A 17,309-nucleotide genomic window follows, 5' to 3' on the forward strand; every position below is an offset into this window, starting at 1 on the left:
CAAAGTCTTCCTTCTAGAAATGTAACATTTTATACTTGGTCTCTGCCTGTATGGGGTGGCCCCAGAAAAAAAAAAAAAAGATGAGATCTCTCCCTGGGCTGAGAAGCAGCAGCAGAGCCAGTCAAGTAAGATGTGTGCTCCTGGGGCAGCGTTGCCCACTCAGGCCCATGTGTGTCTTGTTACTATTAATTGAATGCAAGGTATTGTATTCAAGGTACTTCTTCATTTTTCCCCCAGACCCCTTGGTAACAGAAGCAGGTCTTTTACCCTCCCAGGCAGAATTTAATCTGCTACCTGGATGTTAACCAAGGGCACTTCTTAGGAGGAAGAACATAATGTTTGAAGATTAAAAGAGAGCCCTGCCAAGAAACTCACTCATCTGTTATCAGTCAGGCAAATCAATTCATTGGAGGCATCAGTGCTTCGTGTGCCCTGGATGACCAGGTAACAGGGTGTACCTATGACTCTCAAAAGAAGTTGAATCCAATTCCGAATTTTAAACTCTGTTTTGGTATTTGTTTCAGGAAGGAGTTCTGGCCCTGTGGTATTTTAACCTAGGTGGGCTGGCTGCACAGAAAGTTTCACAGTTTCCCCGTGTGAACCTGGGACAACACAGCCTTCCAGAGTGAGCGGTAAGTTTTCCCCGCACGCCCCCTGGGAAGGTTCCTGATTGAGTCAGCAGTCCGGAAAGCAACGGAGGCCAGTCCCAAATACTGCCAGGTCCCTCTGTTTCCCCCTCCAACTTCACATCCATCGACTGTCCTGATGGGTCCCACCTGGCACTTGGTCATGTATCACAGCCTGACCTGACTTCTCCCTTCCCCTTCCCCAAAGGTGTGCAGAGCTGGGTTCCTCATGGGTTCTCATTACCGAAGCAATGATGCCAACACACAGCAAGCACCAATGCAGGGAGGGCTGGGTTAATAAGAGACCCAGGTTCTGTGATACAGGAAATAAAAACAGGGAACAATTCTAACCCAACTTTTGAGCTCTGGATAATGACATGGTGGCCATAATAGCATCCTTCTTCTTGCTAAAGGCATAATTCAGAGGAGCCAGCAAGGTCTGGACATAAGGGCAATTGGAGACACAGATCCCATAAAGATGAAATCGCTCAGCAGTAACTGTTTGCCTGGTTTTCATGGGTCTGCTTGACCCAGACAGTGTCTATTTCCCATGGAGAGGGACATTCAGAGGGCAGAAGATACACAGAGCAGCTTCAGAGGGATACTGATGGCTATGAGCGCCAGAAAATGTGTTACCATAAAAATGTTTACTTCAGTAAATGAGGCAGGTTTTAATTTGGGGACCCTTGAAGCAAGGAAATGGCAGAAGGGTATTCTGTTTTACCCTCAGTGTCTGCAAAAACACCTCTTCTTACGTAAATAGCTGGGCATTCTTGATACTTGAACAGGGAATGTGTACACAGAGAAAGGAAGTTAACATTGAACTTTACACGCACTGGACTGGAAGTGGAGAATGCAATGTTTTAAATAAAAACTGTATTTAAAATTGGCACCATTATAAAAAAGTCTTGCATGAAGACTTCACAGGACTGGTGCCTCAGGTTTCCAGTCTTGATTAGAATTTTAAGGTAATAATAGTTGTTCAAGTCACAATCGTGTGTCTCAGAGACTTCACCTGAAAATGCAGACATTAAAAAAGCTGTGAGTAGGCAAAACCAAGCAATCTTCCACTGGTTCTTCAGAGACCCACCTCCACCCTGGAAAGTTGTGTATATTTTTTTTCCCTAGGCAAAGCTTTACTGGGCCCCCTGTTGCACAGGGGGAACTGAGAACAAACAGCAGGTTTCCTTGCTGGCTGCCGGAGCGGGGCAAGCTTGTTCCTTATGCAGGGTGAGGGTAGAGGTGTGCCCAGGGGTTGGTTGGAGGGCTGGTTTAGGTGTTTTGCCTCCCTCAGCCTCTTAGGCGGTGCTGTGTGCTGGTGGCATGAGCAGTTGTGTGTTGTGATAACAAGCCCAGAGACCTTTCCAAGGCCTCCCGGCTGCGTGTCAGTGCAGGTCATGGTACTGAATTCAGCCCTAAAGCAGCGGTGGCTGGGCTCCACATTAGAATCCCCTGCGGTGTGTTTCCGATTAACCACCCCCTTCACTGCCAACATTCTGAGCTGGATGATCTGCTTAGCTGTCTTGGGCTGCCTGGATGTTTCTCCCTGTGCCCCTGGTTCAGAACCACAGCTCACGGAGTATAATCAGGCCTGTGGTTCTGATCGTGGTTCTGATCGTGCAGAACCACACAGGAATGTTGTGGGTCTTTGCCACTCAAAGTGTGGCTCGGCCTTCAGCAGGCAGCTTTGACTAGAATGAGACACTTGGGGAACCCTGTCCAACGGCACTGCCCGCTGGAACTTTCCACAGGAATGTGACTGTCCTCCACCTCTGTTGTCTGATATGGTAGCCGCGAGGTTCACGTGGCTGTTAAGCACTCGAAAGGTGGCTTGGGCAACTAAGAATAACCTTTTCAATCTTGTTTCGTCTATTTGAATTTGCCTGAGGAGAACCACGTGTGATGAGTGTCTGTGCAGCCAGTAGAGTATTAAGGGGCCGACAAAGATGGTCAAGTTTCCTGGGGGGTCCAGTGGTTAAGACTCTGAGCTTCCAGTGCAGTGGCCATCGGTTCTGTCCCTGGTTAGGGAACTAGATCGTGCATACTGCACAGCACAACCAGGGAGGAAAGAAAAAAGGAGGGTAAAGTTTCTTCCTTGGTGTTGAGAAGATGCCCAGGCGACCTGAGGTTGGTTGGCCAGAAACAGGAGCTGCCTCAGGGAAGCGGTGCTCACAGGGTACTCGGACCAGCAGCATCACTCGGGGGGCATGTTAGAATCTCAGACCCCACCCAGACCTCCTGAATCAGAACCAGCATTTAAAAAAAAATTTTTTTTTTAATTTTTATTTATTTATTTGGGTTCACTGAGTTTTAGTTGCAGCATACGGGATCTTTTAGCTGTGGTATGCAAACTCTTAATTGTGGCACATGGGCTCTAGTTCCCTGACCAGGAATTGGACCAGAGCCCCCTGCATTGGGAGCACAGAGTCTTAGCCCTTGGACCATCTGGGAAGCCCCAGAACCTGCATTTTAACAAGGTCCCAGGTAATGAATATGAACATCCGAGTTTGAGAAACTCTGACGGTAAATGTCACTCTGTTCTCCAGGGGACAGGTGACTGTTTACACACATACTCTTCTAGAAAGTCACTCTGCATTGTTGGCATTTGAGAATATTACAGGAAGTACCAAGTGGGGACCCGTATAGGTCAAGGGGAGCAACACACTTGAAATTGGGGATGGATTGTTTTCCCGGTAGTCATGTATGGATGTGAGAGCTGGACTATAAAGAAAGCTGAGTGCTTAAGAATTGATGCTTTTGAACTGTGGGGCTGGAGAAGACTCTTGACGGTCCCTTGGACTGCAAGGAGATCCAACCAGTCCACCCTAAAGGAAATTAGTCCTGAATATTCATTGGAAGGACTGATGCTGAAGCCGAAACTCCCATACTTTGACCACCTGATGCGAAGAACTGACTCATTTGAAAAGACCCTGATGCCGGGAAAGAGTGAAGGCAGGAGAAGAGGATGACAGATGATGAGATAGTTGGATGACATCACCAACTCAATGGACGTGAGTTTGGGTAAGATCTGGGAGTTGGTGATGGACAGGGAGGCCTGACGTGCTGCAGTCCATGGTGTTGCAAAGAGTCAGATGTGACTGAGCGACTGAAGTGAACTGAATTGAACTGATTGCTGAATTTGGATGGCAAGAGAGTCATCTTTTAGTTCTAATAAGTCCATTTTCATTGGATGAAGGAATAACTGTGGAGCACTTCATTGAAAGTGCCGAGATCTAACTCAGGGTGAATCTTCACATTCACCCAACTCTTTAAACATGGACCCACGTGGATACGCTGCCAGCAATATTGCTAATACTGGAAATTCCTGTGTGGTACTGAGAAGCAGACCTGTCTTCTTTCCATAATCAATCCAGGACTGAGTCTACATTTTTTCCTTCTAAAGTTCCATAAGATTTTGCATCATTTGCAAGATGAAAGATTTCCTATGGGGAGAAAAAAAAATAGCTCAACCAAGAAAGTCATTGCATTTAGCAGGAGGAGGCAGAAAATAGAACAAAGAGGGGAGTAGTTTTTATGCAACAGCAATTTTTTGTAATAAGTGTGGGGACAGGTCCCCCCAGGAGGACATTTAGGCTGTCATTTCTGAAAGGATATTTGAGACACAGCTGGATGGCGGCAAAGTTTGAAGCCAGAAGCAAACATAGCCAGGAAGCGGAGGAGCAGATGATTCAGCCCCCAGGGCATGGGTGGCTGGGTAGTTTCCTCACCCAGGGGAGCGCCGACTGTCATGCTGGCATTGGTGGTGTTCTGCGGTCATCCAGGCGCAGCCATCTTGCTGTGAGTGAGAGGAGAACCCGTCCTCAGGCAGCTCACTGAAATTCAATCACAGCTCTCTGCAGGCTGAATTCTGGACGTTTAGCCCAGACCACCCCTGAATTTTCCTTCCCTAGGGCTCTCCTGTCCCCCCAACTCCTTTTCCCAGTTAGTACCCCGATCTAAACAGATAACAACTGGGAACTGCTTTTAGAGGTCTCTTTCACAGCTGCTCAGGCCATTCGAAATACCGCCCGCCAGAAGAATGGGGGAAAGGGACAGTTAGGGAGTTTGGGATGGACATGAACACATGGCTATATTTAAAATGGATAACTAACGAGGACCTACTGCACAGGAAACCCTGCTCAATGTTATGGGGCAGCCTGGATGGGAGGGGAGCTTGGGGGAGAGTGGATGCATGTATATGTATGACTGAGTCCATTTGCTGTCCACTTGAAACTATCAAAATATTGTTAATTGACTATACTCCAATATAAAATAAAAAGTTAAAGAAAAAAAATACTGCCCCCAGAAAGCAATTCAATGATTTCACACCAACTTTCATCTCCTCTTTTTCTCTTCTACAATAGCTATTTTTTAAAGCGATCATAGACTATCATTTGCAAAAAAAGTGCAAGATGAAAACAAAAGCGGTGTTTATTCTGGCATTTTATGTGATTCCACCTACGTGTAAAAGCAGAGCAGTTGAAGGGATCTGGTTAGTCACCTCCTCTGGGGACCTATTAGGCCTGTCACAGGAAAGCACAGCGTCTGAGCTTTGACACGTAACTTCTTCCATTCTACCACAAAAACAAGGATAGAGAAAAAGTCCAGAAGTATGTTAAAGCACACAATCAAAAAGGTTTTTGGTATATTTTATGTAAAAGTAAATGAAAACAAGTATAGGTCTAAGAATTGTTAACTCAATAACAGGAACCAGTGAGATGGTAAAGCTGTTAACCATCTTTAGAGCATCTACCGTCCAAGTGCATTTTGAGGATCTGAGGATTTGTAAATTCACAGGGACTGTGGGAAAAAAAAAGCTCAATATGGAATTAAAAGTTCTGTGGTGCTTCTCACTCTAAGTGTAATACACGCAGGAAACAGTGAAAAATTGAGACAAGTGATTAATAGTTAATTTCTATTTGGAGGAATTTGACAAAAAGAAAGAATTATGAAAGAAGTTAATCCCAAACATTATTTTAACCTTAAAATAAACAAGAAACAAACTTTGGTTACCTTTTTAAAAGAGATACACTGATTTTTATCATAAATGGATGTTGAATTTTGTCAAAAGCTTTTTCTGCATCTATCAAGATAGTCACATGGTTTTATTCTTCAATTTGTTAATGTGGCATATCACATTGATTTGCAGATGTTGAAATATCCTTGCATCCTTGGAATAAATCCTACTTGATTATGGTGTATGATCCTTTTAATGTATTGTTGGATTCAGCTTGCTAATAATTTGTTGAGGACTTTGTCATCTGTGTTCATAAGTGATACTGGTCTGGTTTTGGTATCAGGGTGATGCTGGTCTTATAGAATGAATTTGGAAGTGTTCCTTCCTCTGCAATGCACCAATCATTTGTATACTTGTATGAACATACTATGTATTTGTTTTGCCATTGATGGTAGAGGACTATTTGTGTTTATCATTCTTTTTACATTTGTGTGCATGAACTAGGGGTTTAATAGAGGTGAGAGCATGTATTTTTCCATTTTTCATTAATCTAAGTATTTATAAGCCAATCTTTATGTATTTGAAAAGGCTAGGGCTATTAGTAAAGCTAGGCAAGTTTCACAATACTATTGTTCAAAGAATAACAAGATTTGTCACATTTTATGACTTTAATTATCTTTTAAGTTACTTTGATAATTGTTATGGATTGAACTGTATCTCTCTCTCACACACACACACATACACACACAAATATGTTCAAATCCTACACCCTACAACCTGCAAATGTGACCCTACTTGGAAATAGCCTTTGCAGATATAATCAAGTAAGGATGAGATCACATTGGAGTTGAGGGGGGTCCTACTCCAGTGACTAGGTCCTTATAAAAGGAAGATTTGGATACAGACAGGGAGACGGCCCCATGACCATGGAGGCAGAGGCTGGAGTTACTCTGCCACAAGCCAAGGACTGCCCACAGCCACCAAGAAACTCAGCAAAACGCACCGGACAGATTCCCTCTGGCCCCCGCAAGAAGGAACCAACCCTGATTTATTTCAGACCTCTGGCCTCCAAAACTGTGAGGAGATATATATATCTATTGCCTGCAGCCACCAGGTTAGTGGTACTTTGCTATGGCAGCTCCGGGAAGCTAGTCCTGTGATGCTTCAGAGAGCAACACTGAAATAGAACCAAGTTTATCAGCTCACCAGGTCTCTCTGATGGGACCTCAGCATACCTTACCAGGTGGGACCCATAGGCCTCGCCAAGCTGGCCACCTCTGCAGCAGTGTTTCTGTGGGAGAGCCATCGCTACACGGCCCCTGACCAGCACTTGGACACACACCCCCATGGAAGCCCCCAAGGTGGGACTAGACCCCGCTGCCATTCTGCAGGGGTGGGCTTGACCCTGGGCTTGTGGGATGAAGCTTAATCTGGGGGCACGGGGCGGGGGCTGTCTAATGGGACCGGGGTGCATAAGAGAGACCCACGCTGCTGCAAGTCCTGCTCCCATTCACTCATAAGCAGTGGAGCGGGGGGTGTGTTGAGGGCCCAGCCAACTGCAGGAAGAAGGAAGAGGGAGAGCTCTCCACAGGAGACATCAGCTCCGAGGAAGAAGCAGATGCTGAGGCTGGAGCCGGGCTGGGAGAGTAAGACTTCACTAGGGGATGGGAGGGTCACAGCCCCGGCCTCTGGACATCTGGAAGGTGAGCAGGGACCCAGAGCGTGTGGGGGCCTGGGGTGAACCACAGCCCACTTCTGCCTGTGCCGAGCACCGAATGTCCACCCTCGGGGGCTGCTGGCCTGAGAGCAACGCCGCCCCCAGCGAGCATCTGCCGTGTGAGCCCTGTGTTCAGAGACCAGGAAAAAGACAGCCCGGCAGATGTGACTCCCCACAACACCAGCATGCCTCCCTCGTAGGGGACAGTGGGGGACACTAAGTGTTAAACCCTCACGTCCAGGTCTTCGGAAGCATGTTTTCAGAGAGAAAGTGGATTTCCTGCAGCAGTGTGTGGAATTGAAAGTCTGAATATTTCTGAAGGTCTGGGATAGTAAATGTCCTCTGTTGATAACAGAAATGATTTTTAAAAGTTAGAAAAGGAAGGAGGAAAGGAAGGGAGGGAAGAGGAAGGAAAAGGCAATAACAAATCTCCAGAGAAAAGGGACATTTAAGAAAAAATAAGGTTTCCAACAGGAAGTGAGTCGACATACAGCATGATCATGATTTTGAGGAATTGAGGGGGAATAAGAAGAGAATTCATTTGGCTTTGATGCTGGAAACATTCCTCTTTAAATGTCCTGGGAAGAGTGATGTTGGATTTGCAGAGAAGGAAAATTAATCTTAGTTTGTGATGAGGCTGCAAAATGAGCACCGGTTATAACTATGTGAATGTGGTTTGTGTTCAGTCTTTAGAATCAACCTCTAAACAAAGTCTAGAAAACTGACTTATGGTTTCAGAGCTGGACACACCTGTGAAAATAAACCTGCAGCTGACAATGACCGTGTCACTGAAGCCGTCATACATTTGTCTTTTCAGTCAACCCTAATGTTTTGGGCACCAGGGATCGGTTTCACAGAAGACAATTTTTCCACGGACCAGGAGACGAAGGGATGGTTTCAGGATGATTTAAGTGCATAACATTTATTGTGTACTTTATTTCTATTATTATACATCAGCTCCGCCTCAGATCATCAGGCTTTAGATCTCAGAGGTTGGGGACCCCTGCTTTATATGACCTCGCCTCTCCTCTGCTGAATCTGCTGGGTCTTTTGTCTGTTTTTCAACACAGCTTGCAGGGCGCAGCTCTGTACCCTGGGTCTGGTGGTTCCCTCTCTCTCCTTTCAGCTGAGCAGGTCTACCCTTCTGCCTCCATCCTGTGTCCCTCAGCAACCCCAGTGGATAATGGCCTCACTCCTCATTTGGAGATGGCTCCTCAAGCTGACTACCCAGTAGAGGAGATGAGGAATGGTCTCTTAATACCCCCTTATAAAATAAAAATGCACGCCAAACATGCTAGCACCAGGAAATTCCAGTGTCTCATTTAGAAAACTCTCCTAAGGTTTTCTGATCTCAGCAGGGAATCTGATCTATCCTTGAATCTTCCCTGTTAGCTCAGATGGTAAAGAATTTGCCTGCAATGCAGGATACTGGAGTTCAATCCCTGGATTGGGAAGATCCCCTGAAGAAGGGCATGCAATGCACTCCAGTATTCTTGCCTGGACAATTCCATGGACAGAGGAGCCTTGCCGGCTACAGGTCATGGGGTCACAAACAGACACGATTGAGCGACTAACACACAAGTACATTCTTGAACCTGACCTATTCTTGATCATTTCAACTTGCTGAACAAAAGCAACACAGACCTTTCTCTTCTGGCCACATTCATTATGAATCATACTTAAACTGGGCACATGCCCCTTTTCTTGCCAAGAAGAGCAGAGGGACAAGCTGGTTCCCTATAAGCACCTTGCTACTTGGACGCAGGCCCAGCAGTTCCCACCCTTGGCTGCAGAATGCCAGCACCTGGGAAGCTTTGGAAAATCCCAACCACATTCAGACCAACTCCCTCAGAACCTTGGGTGCTGAGGCCCGAGCCTTAGTGTGTCTTAAAAGCTTCCTAGGTGATCCCAAAGAACAGCAAAGTTAAGGACTGATTCACAGGCTGCAGCTTCCAGACTTTTCTAGGACTTTGGCTACATGTTAGCATCACCTGAGAGCTATGAAGCTGCTGATGCAGGCACCCCACCCTGGAGCCTCTAATAGGTCAGGGCTGTGACCTGAGCCTCAGGGTTTTATCAAACTCTCCAGGTGTGATGCACAACCAAGGTTGAGACTCGCTGGCCTTAACTAGTATCTAACAGAGCACTGATGGGGGCAGGGAGGAGCGGATGAGAGACCCCATACCAGGAGCCGCAGGGTCTCGCCCTTGAAGGAAACCTCAGCAGAGACCAGTCAAGCCACAGGGCATGTGATGGTATTTAGTGGAATCCAGCTTTTCACTCACATCATTAGAGAACTGGGGAGTGGGTTAGGTGATCAATTCCCACTTTTAATTAGAAGAAAGCTTTTCATTTCTGCCCTTGTGTCTCCCCTGACTGCCCTGCAACAGCGCCGTGGGCCCTGATGCGAATGCAGTGTTAGAGCACTGCTGCTGCTGCTGCCAAGTCGCCTCAGTCGTGTCCGACTCGGTGCGACCCCATAGACGGCAGCCCACCAGGCTCCTCCATCCCTGGGATTCTCCAGGCAAGAACGCTGGAGTGGGTTGCCATTTCCTCCTCCAATGCATGAAAGGGAAAAGTGAAAGTGAAGTCGCTCAGTCGTGTCCGACTCTTCGTGACCCCATGGACAGCAGCCTACCAGCCTCCTCCGTCCACGGGATTTTCCAGGCAAGAGTACTGGAGTGGGGTGCCATTGCCTTCTCCAGAGCACAGCAGGGCAGCCCCAATGCCCACCGCAGTGAGGGGTCCCTGGAAAGAGGCTCCAGGACCTGAGCCCCTTAGGCATCCCTTCCTGTGGACCCCAGGGAGGGGCGGACAGAGCTTAGGGCAAGGGGTTGTTGCCCAGTGCTTCTGCTTCTAGGAGTTTCCAAATGAAACCCAGAGCAGGGATGTTTCCAGTGGAAGCCAGTAATGGGTGTGACCACAGATATTCCCCAGGGCTCACAGGCCCCTCCCCCTCAGCAGTAGGCCAAGTCCCACGAGGTGGCAAAGGGCCTCGTGCTCCCCACCCTGAAGTCTGTCCTACAAGCCTCTACTTCTGTGACTTGCTTCCAGCCTACAGAACAAGGAAAAGGTATGAATACATGTGCTAAGTCGCTTCAGTCGTGTCCGACTCTGCTACCCTGTCTATGGATTGTAGCCCTGCCAGGCTACTCTGTCCATGGGATTCTCTAGGCAAGAATACTGGAATGGGTTGCCATTTCCTCCTCCAGGGTATCTTCCCAACCCAGGAATCGAACTCTCGTCTCTTACGTCTCCTGCACTGGCAGGTGGATTCTTTACCACTGGCACCACCTGGGATGCCCTAGCAACTTAGCACATGTACCCCGTGAATACATAACAACACATAAAAAACTCTGTCTTGCTAGTGATGAAATAAAATTTATATTTTAAGGCAGGACAAGAAAAATTCAACATAAACTTCTCTCTCTGCATTTGTCTGGACATCTTCCTCCCCAATGTGCCGTGTGCATTTGAATTACACACAAACCTTGAGTGCCTCAAAGATAAGAAGGCCTGCCCAACCGTGAAGATCAATTTTTTCTTTTTTCTGATGCCAGCAATGCAATTTCTTAAAAGAACAGTGTGTTTTCCTAGCTCTGGAGAGAGTCATGGAGACTTACTGCTTGCTTTGCAGGTGCTCACTGGAACTGTGTGTCCAGTGAACTTTATGTAAAATATCAAGCTGTCACTTTGACATATGATCCTTTGTCTTGAAAATGTCTATGTCCGTGTCTTCCGCTTCTAACAGATGAGACAGTTATTCTGTGCTTCTATGGCTGAGGGTCTAGGTTCGATCTGGTCAGAGAGCTAACATCCCACAAACTGCATGGTGCAGCAAAAAAAAAAAAAAAAAAAAAGATACAAAGAACCAATAAGCAGGAAGATGTGACCCAGGACCTCTCCAAAGAGGCAGGAGAGGAGACTGGAGATGGAAGATGGAGAAGTTAAAAGGCTCGGAGGATAGAAGTTGACGTGCAGATCCAGAAGGAGACGGGGAAGGGCCTGAAGGCATGTCTTTAAGTTCCCCAGAATTAAGACGGATGAGAGTCTACAGCTGGAGAAGGCACCTCACTGTGGATGAAGAAAAATTCTCAAACCTCATCACAGTGGAATTCAAATACACTGAAGATAGAGCTGCTATTTCCCAGCTTTCAGATGACGGAAGTCGACCACCTACAATGAAGCAAGAGTGCAGTTGACCTCAGGCTTCTCCACAGCGTACAGGGAATTTGATTTTTTGAATAAATGTAACTCTGAACCTAGAACTTTATAATTCACGAAACTGTCACTGAACTATGAAGACATAATAAAAAAAATCCCTGGGTCTACACAGTCTTCAAAAGTGCAATCTATGCCTGAAGTGCAAACATGCAAAGGACCACAGAGAGAAAACAGCTCCTGCAAAGGCTCTGAGGCTGGAAAAAGCCCAGTGTGTCCAACAAAGAGAAGACTAGAGTCCAGGGGCAGGAAGTGGGGAGTTGGGGGACCACGGGGGGCGGTGGGGGGGTGGGCCTCAAAGTGGGGCACGGGGCCAGGGTGTGAGTACTCTGTTGGCCTCGAGAAGGACTTTGAATTTCCAGAAGCACTATGAGAAGCCAGATGGTGAGCAGGAAAGCAATGTGACCTGACTGCCATTCAGACTATAGTATAGCAAGTCTCCTACACATGAATCAGTTGTTTTGAAAGTATATTCATGAGTCTGACAAAGTTAGTTGAGGTACCAAATCAGCTATTAAGCACCGTACTGTAATAGGTTTATAAGACTTTTCACATGAATGATACATAAAAAGACAAAAAATAAAACATTTTAAATCTTACAGTACCTTGAAAAGCATAATAGTACAGTGCAATAGCTGGCATACAGGGGCACGTTCATATCTTGGAAAGTTTTTGACCTCAGTGTTGACTTACTGTCTGTCCTTCTGCTGCTGCGTGTGCAAAGATCCTCGGAGGGCCAGACTGGACGCAGTGTTTCAGGGAGAAGCCCCCTTGGCTTAGGGAGTGGTGGCTCGGCCCCAGCCTGGTGGGAAGGGAGACAGAGAGAAGGGGACAGATTCAGGTTACATGTTGTGGGGAAAGCAGGAAGGTGTCACTGATGTGTCTATAGTCAGAACTAAAGAAAAAGCAAGGGTCTTGTCTTCGTAGGGTTTCAGACTGTAAGCAGACCTTTTGAGGGCATCAGTTTGAAATATATAGAAATACTGAATCACTATGTTGGGCAACAGAAACTAGCATAGTGCTGTGGGTCAATTACATTTCAGAAACAAACTCATAGAAAAAAAGAGACCAGAGGCCGAGGGGAGGAGGAGGAGGGAAATTGGATGAAAATAATCAGACGGTACAAACTTCTGGTTATAAGATAAATAAACACTAGGGATATAATGTACAGCATGATAAATGTAATTAACACTGCTGCATGTTATATGTGAAAGTTGTTAAGAGTAAATCCCAAGAGTTCCCATCACAAGCAAAATATTTTCTATTTCTTTAATTTTGTATTTATAAGAGGTTTTGGCTTTTTAAAAAAATTATTTCCCTCCACCATGGGTGGATTTTTAAAATTTTTACTCTTTTTTTGGCTGTGTGGCCTGCAGGATCTTAGTTCCACAACCAGAGATTGAACTTATGTCCCCATGCATTGGAAGCACAGGTCTTAACCACTGGACCACCAGGGAAGTCCCCTCGTATCTATCAGAGATGATGGACGTTCATAAACTGTGGTGATCATTCATGATGTATGTAAGTCATCTGTATACTGTACACTTTAAATGTATACAGTGCTCTATGCCAATTATATCTCAATAAAACTGGAAGAAAAAAGGTGAGAAAAAGCAAGAAATTAAGGATAAGGCAGAGATAGGGAAGTTTGGGGGAATTTTAGGGGAGCAAATTAGGAGCTCTAACTTCGGTATGTAAACAGTGAGTAGCTGTTACCTCCCAGGAGTAGAAGATGTAAGAGAGTTATCATGTACATGAGAGGTTAGAATTGGGGTTATAGATCTGTGATCAGTGGTATAGATAAAGTGTTTAACTACCCAGAGAGTGTGAATGGGTATGGTGGTGGGTGGGGGGCAAGCAAAAGTGGGGGGCACTCGCTGGAGTCTGGTCATGCAGGAGGAGGTAGAGAAGGAGAAGGAGGAGGAGTAGACCCAGAGAACATGCAGTTGGCATGGAAGCCAAGAGAAAATGAGGTTTACTTATAGGAGAGAAATTAACCTGTGTGGAGTAACACTGATTGGAAACATCCTGGCAGTGGTGACTGACAAAGCCCTTTCAGCCTCACATTAGGCTGAATACAGATATACAATTAATTCTCAACAGATGAGTCACGCAGAAGAAAAATAATAATTCAGTGATGTAAAAGCTTCTGTTCTAAAGTCCAGCATCCATTAACAAAGACTAGGAAGAATGAGGAGCCGGGCAGGTGAGCAGGGAATAGGACGGCATGGTAAATCACGCAGTGCACATGGGTTGAGTCAGGGTAGGCAGTTCTCAAATAAACCAAAGACAGTCAGGAGTCTTTACCTCTCATCCCTCCAAAACTGCTCCCATCTCAGTAAACGGCACCACTATTCACAGAAGGGATGAAACCTAAGCAGCTGGGGGGATTCTTCAACATGCCCTGAGGACTCTCAGGATACCTACTGGACAAGGTATGGGGTATAAACACACACTGGCAAGCACATCCACACACAATTTCTAAAATGCCACCCTGAGCGTTTCATTGTAACTCAACTGTCTCAAAAGAGACACTTTTTTTCAGTTAGTGTCAACAAATATCTGCTACTTTTAAGGCACCCACCAGATTTAATAAATTTACCCATGGCTAAACTCAACTAAAATATAAATTGCATCCAGGGACTTCCTGGGCAATCCAGTGGTTGAGACTCAATCCCTGGCCAGGGAACTGAGATTCCACATGCCATGCAGAGTGTGGCCAATTATAAATAAATAAATCTAAATTGCACCCACACATAACCCAGGATAGACATATAAATAAGCATGCCCTGGTGACTACCTGCACAGTGTAGGGAAGCAAACTTTCCCTCTGTTCTCTTAGAGTCTCTGGCTGGGCCCAAGACTTAAGCAGCCATAAAACAGACTGACAGAAGTAAAGCATACAAATTCTATTTTTACACATGCATCGCAGCCTTTGCAGGACAACCACCAAAGTGATTAAGCCTAAGTGCTTATATACTTCATTGAACAAAGAGTTATTGTGGAAAAGTAACTGAAATTTGAGGAAGCAAACAGAGGATAAGGGTTCTTTTCATCAGGTTTGTACAGATTCTTCTTGGCTTCATGCGTGCTAAGTTACTTCATTTGTGTCCGACTCTGTACCACCCCATGGACTGCAGCCTGCCAGGCTCCTCTGACCGTGGGATTTCCCAGGCAAGGATACTGGAGTGAGTTGCCATTTCCTTCTCCAGGGGAATCTTCCCAACACAGGGATCAAACTCACATCTCTAATGTCTCCTGCATTGGCAAGTGGGTTCTTTTCTACTAGCACCACCTGGGAAGCCCTTCATATATTCATCAAATAACCAGAGTGCCTAGAACAGTGTCTGCTACCCTGTACAGAATCATAACTGAATACAGGATGGAATGTACCACTCTGGCCAAAACAAGAACTATACTTTTCAAATGCCCAAAGAAAATATGAGGACAGAAAGTACAGTCAGTTTTACCAAAAAAAGCACAGAACTCAGGAAGGGGCAGGGGATTATAAAATCCTCACATCATAAAACAAGATGGCAAAAATTGAAACAAATTCATCAGTTGGGTTTAAAAAGAAAATTCAATTATACAAATGTTGCCTCAAAAAGACTCATCATAACAAAAAGATGCAAAAAGATTTAAAATAGAAGATAGACTAAAAAATGTATTGAACATAAACACAAAGAAAGTGGGGGTCATGGTATGAATTTCAAAATAAATCAGGACAAACACATTTAATGGGGCAAAGGAGGCTTATTATACTGATAACTGCCATCCATTGTAAAAGCAAAGTACCCATAAATATTTATGTACCAGGTAACAGCATGACAATGTTAGAATATAAGAGGTAGAAAATGCAAGGAAAAATGTCAGAACTCCAGTTGAAATGGAAGATGTTCATTTATTCAGGAATGGGATAGGGGAGAAAACAGGATATAAATTATAAGACTGGCAAAGAAAATTATAAAAATAAATGACACAAATGATTAGAATAAATCCAAAAGATGAATTCACATTTAATCAGTTGGTGTTTGAGTTCAGGAATAAACAGTTCTGAACAACTACTATATGCTAAGTATGAACTAGATTATGGGGGGGGGGCATTTAATAAGGGTTTTCTGATAAATATGGAATTTTTTTCAAAATAGATCATATATTAGGTCACAAAGAAAGCCTCAAATAATTTCAGGGTGGCTATGGGGATTGAGCAAGGTAACAGTTACCCATTACCATTGCAGATGCATAAATAAATAGAAGCCGTCATTATCATTGTGATGACTGTACAGCTCAGATCCTGGAATACCAAACCACTTTTTTCACGTCCTTTTCTGTGCACAGGACACTCACCTCTATTTGCCCTGCTCGACAGAGCAAAGAAACAAATTGCCAAGTTGCCAGCTCTGGGCAATGCTTCCAGACCAGGGCTGCTTGGTTTACTCTGGAAGGGAAATAACTTCATTAGAAATGTCGTTTTCTTGGCTGGCTGGTCCTCAGCTGACAGCAGTGCCCCCAGAGCACTTGTGATCTCTGCGGCTGACTGGAGTGCACGCTGCAGTCTCCAGGGACCCGGGTCAGGGAAACCCAAACCTGCCAAGTGTGAATATGTCCCTGAGAGGGTCCAAGGTTCGTTATTTTAAAAAGGTTTTCTTTTTTTTCTTCCCCCCTGGAGTTTTCTCTGACCACCTATCTCAAATCACAGCCTCCCGGGCACCCTGTCTTTCCCTCCCCAGGTTCATTTTTCCTCCATGGCACGTTTCATCAACCATGTCACATATTTTCCTTGTTTGTCCGGCTTATTGACTCTCTCCCCATGAGACTGAGGGTTCCAGGAGAACACAATGTTTTGTCTGTTTGGTTCCCTGCTGTAGCCCCAAAGCCTACAACAGTGCTAGGACATACACAGTTGCTACTCAGTAAACAGTTTGGTTGAGTAACCCCCAAATCCATCTCTAGAGTAGAATGTTTCCCTGGGGGGAATAGGGCTTAATGGGTCCCAAGTTCTGGGATACATTGAGCCTGCGTCCACAAGATGAACCAAGTTTTCAAGAGGGTGCTAGAAAGGAAGAAAAGGAAAAGAAGAGGAAGGAAGAAGCAGAGGCCATACCTGTTTGGTTTTTACCTGGGGCTGTCTACAAAACACAGTCATTCCTGGTGGAGGAAGGGAGGGAAGGGGGAGAGATGTGGGGCCAGGTCTGCCTCTGCCTGCTTCTCCCTTCTCCAGTGTACCCAACCGCAGAGGAATTCCTGACACTTTTACCTGCAAAACCAGTAAGAATCCACACTTTACCTCTGCTCTGACCACCTTTCCCTCAATCTGAGATCATTTCAAGTCTCCTAACTTGCTTCCACCTTTGCCCCTTGTAATGGACTCTCCCGGACAACATCAGACCCATTTTTCAGCAATGTAGCCAGACCACATTACCCTCCACGTAGATCGTGATTTCTACCCAGCAGCTCAGAGCCTCTGCCCCTAGTCCTCTCTCCAGTTAATTCCTTTCCTCACCTGTCTGAATCCCACCTGCTCAGGCTGGCTTCCTCGGAGCACCCCAGACATAAGGACTTCCCAGCCTGCTTACTTTGTCTCCAGTTCCCACTGCTGACCTCCTCTACAGCCCAGATAATTAACTAACTGATGTTCATGGATCACCCTCTGCCCCTGCGCCCACCCCACCCCTGTCCAAGTAGGTCAGTTCCACCAAGGGCAGGGAGATCTTTGTTTGGAATCAATAACAAAGATCTTTTGGTCTTTTTGTCTCTAGCTCATCCCATTACAGCACTGCCTGGCACA

The 17,309-nt window shown here is 45.6% G+C and overlaps 1 long non-coding RNA gene across 2 annotated transcripts; it reads right to left on the reverse strand.

The window, feature by feature from the left end:
- Nucleotides 1-3,874: 3,874 nt before the first annotated feature.
- On the reverse strand, nucleotides 3,875-17,037 carry LOC136157829 (uncharacterized). 2 transcript variants are annotated; one of them, XR_010661283.1, is made up of 4 exons: nucleotides 16,641-17,037; nucleotides 15,869-15,959; nucleotides 12,215-12,323; nucleotides 3,875-4,069 (listed from the first exon to the last, which is right to left on the reverse strand). It is a non-coding gene; the product is annotated as an uncharacterized lncRNA (long non-coding RNA). The 2 variants fall into 2 exon arrangements; XR_010661282.1 differs by lacking the exon at nucleotides 3,875-4,069 and adding an exon at nucleotides 11,203-11,476.
- Nucleotides 17,038-17,309: the final 272 nt, after the last annotated feature.

The sequence above is a fragment of the Muntiacus reevesi genome, chromosome 2 (genome assembly GCF_963930625.1).
Source record: "Muntiacus reevesi chromosome 2, mMunRee1.1, whole genome shotgun sequence".
Lineage (NCBI taxonomy): Eukaryota > Metazoa > Chordata > Mammalia > Artiodactyla > Cervidae > Muntiacus > Muntiacus reevesi.